This window comes from Equus caballus, chromosome 5, assembly GCF_041296265.1.
Source record: "Equus caballus isolate H_3958 breed thoroughbred chromosome 5, TB-T2T, whole genome shotgun sequence".
NCBI lineage: Eukaryota > Metazoa > Chordata > Mammalia > Perissodactyla > Equidae > Equus > Equus caballus.
Window position 1 is genome coordinate 82,164,340 of NC_091688.1, and position 11,818 is coordinate 82,176,157.

The 11,818-nt window shown below is 44.3% G+C and overlaps 1 long non-coding RNA gene across 1 annotated transcript; it reads right to left on the reverse strand.

Moving 5' to 3' along the window:
* Nucleotides 1–5,641: 5,641 nt before the first annotated feature.
* Nucleotides 5,642–11,575, reverse strand: LOC138924138 (uncharacterized). Its single transcript, XR_011438841.1, has 3 exons — nucleotides 9,049–11,575; nucleotides 7,393–7,660; nucleotides 5,642–5,814 (listed from the first exon to the last, which is right to left on the reverse strand). It is a non-coding gene; the product is annotated as an uncharacterized lncRNA (long non-coding RNA).
* Nucleotides 11,576–11,818: the final 243 nt, after the last annotated feature.

Sequence of the window (11,818 nt, forward strand, 5' to 3'; positions counted from 1 at the left end):
CTACATTTCCAGACACACAGTCACTGGGACCTTTATCCTTGGCCACATTTTGGAGTAAGATGTAAAATTAGATCATTTTTAAGATTCCTTTATTGTTGTTATAATATTGCCCATAAGCAACAGATAGCAGGGGAAATAATTTACATTTTTATAGGATATTTAAGAGGTTATTGCGAATAAAAATGTTATTAACAAAATTTGAGTAGATTTGTATTGCTTCTGCCCTTTCTGTGAGGTGAGACTCAGAAAGCCTCTTCCACTGGGACTGCTGTGTGGAGGGAGAAGTTATCCCAGCTACAGGCTGCCAGATTAAAATGTGGGTTACTCACATAGTGTGGAGTGAGTGTGTGTGTGTGTGTGCGCGCGTGTGTGTGTGTGAATTCCCCAAGTCCATCTTCTCTGGGGCTTAAATCTCCTGTGAAAAGAGAAAACAGCTTGGAGAAGCTTCCAGCTATGGGGAATCACCTACTCCTGAAATATTCCTTATTGTGAGCAAATAGTCCATTTCAACTCCACAGTTTCCCTGCCAGGGTTCTGCCTTCCTGAATGGCCTTCAGCTTTGGATGGGGTCCATATGGACGGGCCGCCTGTGGTCCACCATTTCACAGCCTTGGCCCTGGCCCTGACCATCAGGACTCTGCTTTTCTCAGCTTGCTCTTTGGTGTCACAGATCTTTCGCAGCCCTGGGGACTCTGAAGAGCCAGTGCATCTTGTCTCCAATCAACAAGATCCATACACCTCTTTGTGCTCTTCCTTACGTCTCTTCCTGCTTAGTGACCCCTCATACTACCATCACCTGCTCAGGCACTTCGAGGTGGCCCTGCCTCATCTCAGACTGGAAAGAGTAGACAGAAGTGAGGTCAGTGGATTCCACTTACATGGAGGAGATGGGAAATAGGGAAGGAGGCTGACGTGCATTAAACACCCATTATGTGCCAGGCTCTGGATCCAGTGCTTTGACCATATCTCATTGAAGCTTCACAACAATCCTATATAAATGAGATATCATCTGTGTTTTTTTATAGATTTGGAGACTGACGCTCAGAGAGGTTGGGACAATTTCCCGACATCACATGAGCACTGACATGCAGAGGTGAGATCTGATCCAAAGCCCTTGCTGTTTTCATGGCACCACGTTGCCTCCTCAAAGCAAGGCTCAGCAGCAAGAACTGCTTCCAGCACAGAACCTGCTCAGAGGCCCAGGAGACCCCCTGTCCAGCCTCACCAGATGGCCTCTCCATTGCCTTTGGTGTGGCCGACTACTTCCTCCCGGTAACGCTCTCCCTGCCACCTCTTATCTCTCTGCCTGCTCCATCTCCAGCTCTCCCCTCAAATGGTCCTTGAACATGAACAGTCCAGAGTTACAATCTCAGTCTCTACCCCTCCACTCTGCACCCTCTCCCTGAGTCACCTCCTCTGCCCACAGGGATCTAATAGCCAGACAGCCCTCCCAGACCTGCAGCTCCAGCTCTGATCCTTTGCCTGATCTTCTCACTCATTTACCAAATTCCTGCTAAGCCTCCGTATTTGGGCATCCCACAGGCACCTCAGACTCAACATGTTCAGAATAGGTTATCTTCCCCCAAACTGCGCCTCCCTACGTGTTGCTCATCTCAGTCAGCGGCATCCCAGCACCTGTCCCCCAGGCCAGAAAGTTGAAGTCATTCTGCTGCCCTGTTAGTCACACAGTTCATCATCCTGCCTCCTAGATACATCTTAGATCCCGTGTCCTTCTATCTGCCCTTGGTGACACTACCCACTTCCTACCATAGCCAGCTCCCTCTCTGTCTATAGCAACAGCTTCCCAACTGGAGCTCTGACTCCAGACTGGCCTTCTCAAATCTTCCCTCCACAGAATCATCAAAGCAATTTTTCTGAAACGCAAACCTTTCTACGACAGCCTATATTTTCCAGAACTCTCTTGATTGCTAGTGACTAAAACCAATCCCTAACTGACTTATGCAAAAGCGAGAATTATCAGTTATTATAACTCAGAAAGTGGATCCAGGTGTTCAGAAGGCGAAGACAGGAGTCCATCTGTCTTTCCCTCTCAGCTCTGCTCTCCTGTAGCTTGGTGAAAAGATGGCCACTAGCAGATCCAGGCATACATGCTAGCAGCTTAGCAACCTCAGCAGAGAGAATCTTGTTCCAAAGAGTTCCGGTGTAATCCCAGATTGATCCCCATATGGTCCATTTTGGGTCCCATGTTAACGTAAGCTAATCCTTGTGGCCCAGAGGATGAAGTGCTGTTTGCTCGGGTGCCTGTCACACGCCTGCCACCCGTGAACTTCACCTGATCCACAGGAACGGAGATGGCTCTTACCAGAAAAAGGGAAATGGATTCTGAGCATCCACTAACCTCCCCTTTGAAACTTTTCAATATTAGGATGGCTATTACCCCCAAAACAGAAAATAACAAATGTTAGCGAGGATGTGGCGAAATTGGAACCTTTGTGTACTGTTGGTGGGAATATAAAATGCTGCAGCTGCTGTGGAAGACAGGATGGCAGGTCCTCAAAAAATTAAACATAGAATTACCATATGACCCAGAAATCCCACTTCTGGGTATATACCCAAAAGAATTGAAAGCAGGGTCTCAAAAAGATATTTCTATACCCATGTTCATAGAGCATTCTTTGCAATAGCCCAAAAGGTGGGAATAAACCAAATGTCCATCAATGGGTGAATAGATAAATAAAATGTGGCATATACATATAATCGAATATTACTCAGCCTTAAAAAGAAATGAAATTCTGCAATATGCAACAACATGAATAAACCTTAAAAATATTATGCAAAGTGAAATAAGCCAGACCTAAGAGGAAATACTGTATGAACGCACTTACATGAGGTATGTAGAAAAGTCAAATTTGTAGAGAAAGAAAGTAGAATAGTGGTTACCAGGAGCTGGGGGAAGGGGAATGGGGGGCTATTATTTAATTGGTAGAGACTTTTAGTTTGGGATGATGGAAAAGTTCTGGAGATGCATAGTGGCGATGTTTGCACAACAAAATGAATGTTCTTAAGGCCACTGGATTATACACTTATCAAGGGTTAAAATGGTGAATTTTATATTATATGTATTTTATCTCAATGAGAAAAAAAAAACCTTTCAACAGCTCCCCATCACTTTCTGGATCAAGTCTGAGCTCCTAACATCCTATCAAAGGTCCTTTTGGACCCAACTCCTACCCACTTCTCCAACTTATGCTGCCCTCCCTACCTCACCCTAAAAGGGCACTTCACATGGTCTTCCCTCTGTACATGTCTGTTTCCTAATTTCCTCTTCTTACAAGGACATCAGTTATATTAGCTTACGACCCACTCTGATCACCTCATTTTAACTTAATTATGTCTTCAAAGAGCCCATATCCAAACACAGCCTGCAGAACTCTCCATCATGATGGAAATGTTCTCTATCTGTGCTGTCCAATATGGTAGCCACCAGCCCACATGTGGTCATTGGGCACTTGAAATATGGCTAGTGTAACTACGGAACTGAATTTCATTTTAATTCATTTAAATTTAAATAACCATGTGTGGTTGGTGACTACTCTATTGGACAGTGTAGTTCAGAAACATAGACTCATGTCAGGTTATTTGACAACCCTGTGGCTTTGCTCATTCTCTTCCTTCATCTGGGATGTCCTCCTCTCCACTTTTTGTTCTCAAATCCTTGGATAAATATGGAAACCTCCAGGAGAGTGGAGTTGGGAAGGACTCCTAGGCACGGGTATCATGGTACGCCCCCTATTCTGGTGTTCTCTCACACATTCGTTTATCCATTTGCACAACTCTTTGCTAGGCACTGAAGATGCAAGGATAAACCCAGTTCCTGCCATAGAGTTCACCATCAACCCCTCTGCCAGCAACCCTGATTATCTCTGTTTTACCCATTAGCCAGGTCATTTGTACCCCACCCCACCCCGCCCTGGCCTCAGCCCCAACAACCCCTCACTGCCTGGCTTCACCCTCCCTCCCAGGAAACTAGCCTCTCATCGACTCCTGAGCTACAGCAGAAAACATTCGCTTCTGTCTCCCACATCTAGCATATGGGCAATTCTAGAAGGATAGACAGATCAGTCACTACAAACGGAGAGGGACTCGGGTGAGGGAGAAAGCCCCTTAGGCAGAGCTGTCCTGAGTCCGCTCTGACATTTTCAGGATACCTATTAGAAGTGGGTCATGCGAATACCTAAAAGTCTCTCACCTAAAAGAAGGGGTGCAGTCTCTTTGAGGATAAACAGCAGAGGAACATTGACAATCCATCTTAGGGCCAATCAGTCAGGGTGGCATGTACCTGGCCATTTAGGATAAAACATGAGAGCGGCGGTTCTCGACTCTGGGGCATCAGAATCACCTGGGAGAACTTTTATTTATTTATTTACTATTTATTCATATTTTATAACCTCTGAATTTTACTTTTTTAGTATTTTTTTAAATGGAAGAATAGTTGACATATTGTATTAGTTTCAGGTGTGTAGCATAGTGATTCGACATTTGTGTACACTACAAAATGATCACCCTGATAAGACTAGCAACCATCTGTCATCATACAAAGTTATAACGGTGTCGTGACTTTATTTCCTAGGCTATACGTTACATCTCTGTGACTTATTTTATGACTGGAAGTTTGTACCTCTTAATCCCCTTGACCTATTTTGTCCTCCCTCCACTCCTCCTCCCCAAACTTTTGTAAAAATAAGGCTTCCTGCGCCCTGCCCAGGCCTACTAAATCAGCATTTGGGAGTGCGAGGCCTGGGTTTTGTATTTGAGAAAGCTCCACAGGTGATTGCATTGTGATCAAAGCATGAGAACCCTTGGCCTGGATTCTAAAGAAATAGAAACTGGGACCAGAGAACAAAGCACAAGGGTGCTGAGAAGATATTACCATGAGTGCCTGGCTACAGTATCCCATGGAGAAAACCCTGAAACTGACAGATTATCAGTGGGCTAAGTCTGGATGCCCACCTGTGTTTGTCGGCCAGGGCCATAGCAAAGTCCCACAGGCTGGGAGGCTTCAACAGCAGGAATGTATTTCCTCACAGTTCTGGAGGCTGGAAGTCAGACATCAGCTTGTCAGCAGGGTTAAGTTCTTCTGAGGCCCCTCTCCTTGGCTTACAAAAGGGCGTCTTCTCCCTGTGTCTTCACGTGGTCTTCCCTCTGTACATGTCTGTTTCCTAATTTCCTCTTCTTACAAGGACATCAGTTGTATTAGCTTACGACCCACTCTGATCACCCCATTTTAACTTAATTATGTCTTCAAAGACCCCATATCCAAACACAGTCACTTTCTGTACTACTAGGGGCTTAGGACTTCGAGATATGAATTTCAGAGAGGACACAATTCAACCCATAATGCCACCCTACTTTAAGGAAGAATGTGAGTCTTCCTTGCCCAAAGTCCGTGGAGATTCTGTGTGCACCAGTTTGTCCTGAGTTGAAAAAATCTGACCCTTTGTCTTGTCAACATCTGCTGTGAGAGTGCCATGTTAGACAGAAGAAAGTGACACATGGGTAGCACATATATGAGTTGAAGTAGAAATTATTGCAATGAGAATATTCAAAGTCTTTCCCCTTCTTCCATCAGTTATGATCATGTCAGATTGCAAATTACAGAAAACCCGAACAACAGTAGCTTAAATGAAAAGGTTTATTTTCTCATGTAATAAGAAGTCTGCAGACAGGCTCCTTCTGGTTTGGTTTAGCAACTTATATATGTCAACATCAATGCCTCTGCGCTCCTGATGGACTTTCTCTTATGCTTCTGACTTCATGGTCACAGATGGCTGCTGTATATTCAGACATCACAATCTTATTCAAGATAGGAAGAAAAATAGAGAAGCCATGCTAGTTATATCAGAACCTTTACTAGGTAAACAAAAGTATCCTTAGAAACTCTCAGCAGACTTTCACTTATATGTGATTGGCCAGAACTCTCACATGGCCACTCCTAATTACAAGGGAATCTGGGAAAGCAAGTATTCATCTGGGTACATTTATTCATTAATTCAAAAATAGTGATTGTGTGCCTAGTATATGTCAGATACTGTTCTAGGCACTTGGGATATAGCAGTGAATAAGAAGACAAAAATCCCTGCTCTCATGGAACTCATATTCCAGAGGTATCTTACCCCCTGGTGTTCATATTGTCACCTCCCCTCATAACACTGGGTGAATAGATAACATACCTGCCATATTCCCCAGCCCGCAGAAACAGAACCCTCTGACTCCCATTCTAATTTTCCATCTGCATCCTCCTCCTTAAAAAGGATCTTACTCAAGATGAGCTAGGTCAACTTAATATCATAAAGGAATAGATGAAGGGAGAGAGGAGAGGAAGAAAAAAAATCAATGAGGGTCTGAGACGAAAAGAGTTTTCCAGGAACTGTGAAGAGAAGCTTCTGGAATAGCCATGGGATGTAATAGAAACAAACAAGAGAGGAAAGGGAAATGTTATGTTCTTCTTTGAGTCTTATTCATGATTTTTGAGAAATCTGAGTAAAGAAGTTGAGATATTCAGAAATTCCTTTTCTTAGATGGCTTGTATTTCTTTGTGACTCTGCTCTTATACTGAACCACATGGACCCAAACTTGATAAGGATAACATTTTATTTGTAGCTGATGTTTGCAGTCATCATTTCATGGCTTTGTTTTCTCCAACCTCATAAGGATCTTCCAAACTCTATGTGAAGTCATAGTAGCGTCACTCTCCTCTCCTAAAGGTCTCGGCCCTCATTCTCTTGTTGCTCTCACACAACTTCTCCCCCAGTTCTCAAGCTGCATATTTCCCATAGTCCCCTGTAGGCCATCCAGCCTCCTCCATCTGTTCCACCCAAGCACAGGCGCTGTCTGTTCCCTCAACTCCCCCAACATTTAGCTGGAAGAAAACTCCATGGCCACACGAGGCAAAAGCAATAACCGACAATGAATTTCTCAAAGTCTCAGGTTATCCATGTTAAACTCAGGTCAGGGAAACCCAGCCTACTTCTCTATCTAAATCTTTTTTCAGAAAATATTTTCTCCTTTTTCTTCAAAAACACAGCAAAAGACTCACCCAATTTAAATTACTGAATAGAACGCTCTGCATCATCTGCAGAGAGATTTCAGATGCCCTCACTGTTCAAGGGTAATGGATGGAACTTGCCTTACGTTTGTGGCTCAAGAACCTATCTTAGTGAGTTTCCTCCAACAAAGGAAGTCAGAGAGCCAAACAGCTAGCAAACAACACCCTACTACCCATAGCTGTATCTTTACTAACATTAAAAATAGCAACAATAATATAATAAAATCCCCCTTCTCTAAAAAACTAACTTGAAGATTCTGGTACATTTACTTTTTAAAAATCAATTTCATTCCCTGGAGCCATCCTTTACATAAGTATATACACACCTGCAAGAATACACATGCCCACATGCACCGTGTTAGTTATGGTAAGATTCTCCTGGGAATAGCAGAAAACCCAAAACTGTGAGACTTAAACACAACAGAAATGTTTTCTCTCTCTGGTCTCATACAGGCAGTCACATCAGCCCAGTGTTTCTGTGAGCTCCACAGTGTCAAGGACCAAGGCTCTTCTCTTAGTGCCCCACCATGAGTGGTCTCCATTCCCAAGGTCATCTTCTTGTCCAAGATGGCTACTCCAGCTCTAGCCTTAATGCTACATTTCAGCAAACACATAGAAGAAAAGAAAGAAGTAGTATATGTCACTCCTGCTCATATTCCATTGGCTAGAATTTAATCATATGGTCACACCTGGCTGCAGGGAACTGTGGGAAATGTAGTCTTATTCATGACAGTCATTTACCCAGCTAAAAACTGGGGGTTTATTACTATAAAAGAAGGGAGCAACAGAATGAAGTAGTATTGGATTATAACCCAAAGTATAAAACAAATATCCATCAGTCTATACTGATAGAAATAAATAATTGAATATATAAGTAGAGAGAATAGACATATCTTCCATGGAGAAGAATTCCAAATAGTTTATTTGGATACTCTACTCTTAAGGAGGTGGAGCATAATTCTCCACTATTTAAATGTGGGCTACACTTTCTGCCAAAGAGTACAGTATGCAAAAGGAGAAAAAAAGAGTCATTTTACGGTGGAGAAAACTGACAAATACTACCTCAAGCCAGATGATCAAGGTCAACATCAACAGTGATAAATCACGTTGATAGTATGCACCCTTGATATGATGTGATGAGAACAGCACTTTACCTCTGTGGTCATCCCCAAAACACAGTACCTCAATCTAATCATGAGGAAACCACCAGACAAATCCCAGCTGAGGGCCAGCCTACAAAATACCTGACCAGGGCTCCTCAAATCTGCCAAGATCGGCAAAAACAAGGAAAGTCTGAGCAACTGTCACAGCCAAGAGGACCCTAGGGAGACTTGACTAATGAGTGTAATGTGATACCCTGGATGGGATCCTGCAATCAAGAAAAAGATATTTGGAAACACTGAGGAAATCTGAAAAAAGTATGGACTTTAGTTAATAATAATGTATCAATATTCATTTATTAATTGTGACAAATGAACTGCATTAAAATAAGCTATAGTATAAAGGAAACTAGGCAGGGGATATACGAGAACTCTCTGTACTCTTTGTAAAGTTCTGCAAATCTAAAACTGTTCTCACATGAAAAGTTTATCAAACAAAAAGAGAAGCTAGGAATTGGAGGGTAACTAGCAGCCTTTCCCCCAGCTCCACACATGAGCCCACTTGTCCCTTTGTACCCTCAAATCCACTCTAGAAAGGGCCTTTGAGGCCATTTAGCTTATCCTCCAAAATGAGGGAAAGAAAACCTAAAGAAACCCTTTAGAAAACCTAAAGAAACCTAAAGAGAGTTGGCCTGCCGTCACGCAGCCTGCTGGTGGTGGAACTGGAACCAGAGGCCAGACCTCCTGACAAAGGGCCAAGCGCTCTCTCCACGCTTCCACCCTGGTCACAGTGACACCTCAGCCTGGTGGAAAGGGCTCTCCCCTTACCTGTCCTCTATCAATGGCAGATCACTCCATCTCTCTGAGCACTGGTTTCCTCACCTTTAACATGGCCGGCCTGGTGGTGTAGTGGTTAAGTTCGGTGCACTCCACTTCAGCAGCCCAGGGTTTGCAGGTTCAGATCCCACACACGACCTCATCCCACATACAAACTAGAGGAAGACTGTCACAGATGTTAGTTCAGGGCCAATCTTCCTCACAAAAAAATAAATAAATAAAAATAAAATAAAATGGAGATAGTGCTAACCACCCTGTTTTTCTTAACAGGACTGTTGTGAGGAGCAAAGCCTATATAAAATCTGGCATTTCTATGTTGTAATAGACCAGCAGGGACATTTTGACATACTGAAGTTTTGCGACACAGCTCAACAGAGGTGACCCAAATATCATATTTGTTTATTCGACATGTAGGCAGTATTATCTGTCTTTCAAAATTGGGATACAGACTCTGGTCACAGCACTTTTATTTTTTCTGCATTAATTGCTGGAGGTTCTCTATTAGCAGGACATCACACTGTGTGTCTCTCACACCTCCCTGCTCCCCACCCCGCCATCCAGGAAGCCTGGGTTCCCACACAGCCCGACCTGAAGAACACAGAAGCCTGCTCAGGCCAATGCTTCTTGGCTTCTCCTAGCAACAGTGTCAGTCCTGCAGGGTCTGGCAGATGGTACTGACTCCCTGGGGAACACTGGCAGATCCAGAACTCTGCAGAGGCCTGCCAGGCTTCTCCAAGGGAGGACAGTGCCATTTCCTCCCACGTCTCTGCTCCCACTGTGCAGTGACCCACACCCAGCTCTTTCCACTTGCACACTCCAGCCCCCATGAGCCTCAGAGCTGCTGAGCTGGCCTTGGTTCCCATATCTACCCCTTTAGAGATTCAGAGCCCCCTTCTTCCTTCCTTCCTAAGGCTCTACCTTGGGAGCTCAGTTACTTTGGGTTTTTTCTCTTAAACCCTCAACACGCAAAGTATTCCCCCTTTTTCTAGATGTTGGAGCTACTTACTCACTTTCCCCTATAATAAGCTGAGTTGAATACCTTGAGGGTAGCTTACACCCACTTTTTTGGAGAAAAACAACCTCCAGTGACTCTAAGACATTTTAGCTGTGAAGGGAGACTCCCCCTCCTCTTGGAGATGCAGGGCTGCTCTCCATGATTGCGAGGAACCTTCCCAGCCTCAGTGATCGAATGTATGAAACTGAACCCTCAGTGATGAAAAGAGAGAGAGAGAAAACCCTGATTGTAATATCTGGCAAGGGATTTTGCTGTAAACAGACAAAAAGTAAAATTGAATGCCTACAATATCCCAGGCCTTGTGCTTGGCATTGGGAATAGAGAAATTGATCAGATACTGTCCCTACCCTGAGGAAGTTAGAGCCGAGGAGAAGCAGACAAACAGATGATAACCATGCAGATCCTGAGCATCATGAGCAGCTACTAGAGAACGCCATGCCAGCACAAAGGAGAGGCCCCGAGGCGTCTTGCAGAAAACCGTCACCCACAACCAGTCTAGGTCCTCGAGCATCTCCTTGTAGAGATGGCACTCCTGGGCACGGGTAATGATCAGACTGAGCTCTGAGTTTCCATTAGAGGCACAGAAGGAGAAAGTGTGGGATCTCCTTAATCGAACATCATGTCAAATAATGAAATCAGGTGGAAACAGAAAAAAGGAAAGATTCTTGTATTAGCCTGGACCCTTTTGGTTGGAAGGGACAGAACTTGAATCAAACTTCTTTAGGCCAAACAAACAGGGAACTAAAATGATACTGGACCATTAGGACTAAGCACAGGGACCCAGGCATAATTTGAAATTGAGGCTTGAACACCACACGACCCTGTCATCCCTCTCTGAAGGAAGCTTCGTTCTTTTCCACAGACTGACCACCTTCATGTGGTGAACACAGCTCAGAAAGTGCCCGAGTCCGGCCCAGTGCTCCCTCCACCAGAAAGAGGTGCACAATCTTCCCTTGGTTGTAATTTAGAAAACCCCAGGGAGAGATTCCGATTGGCCTGTTTTGATTCAGTGTCCACTCCCAGACCAGTAAGCCATAGCCAGGGCTGGGGAAGGAGATAGGGCATGCCGCCCAGGAAAAGCCGGGAGAATCCTTGTTGGTGCCAGTCCCAGAGAAAGGGGAGCTGTGAACCAAGAGCCACCCCACCAGACGTCTCCTACAGACTCAATGCTCAGAACAGTGGGACTGGAAGGTGGCATTTGACTAAGAAATTACACCCCAGGTTTGATCACTTCATAGTTAAGCCCCTAACCAAGCTCTGAAATACTGATTCAAATAAGCTAAATCTCTCTAAATACAGCATACAGCAGTGCTTTTCTAACTATTTTCTAGCCACCAGGAAGTTGAGAAAGTAAATAAATATGAACTGTTTACATATATCTAGCATTTTGCTAAGCATTGAGAGGATGGGGTGGGAGTAGGTATTGGAAGAAATAAAGTTCAATGCCTGCCCTCTAGGAGTTTACCACAATTGAAGTCACCTTGGATCAAAAGTGGATCTGGGAGACCATGTAGCCCACAGATTTCTGAGTAAGTTCCTGGAAGACCACCAGAGAGCAGGAAGAGAGAACTGGGGGTGGGGTGGGGGGTGGGGGGGGCGGGAGGCTGAGTCATAAGAGGCTCAGCAGGCAGGCATCCTGGTCTCCTACTTCTAGAGCATCTCCTGCTTCATCTGGTCTGTATATGGGCATTTCTCATAAAGTCATATTTGTACCAAAGGTTTTTACTCCTTTAAAAATGTTTGAACACTACAAATATAGTCCAGTCCCCTTGTGTTGCTCCTGGAGATTCCAATGCCCAG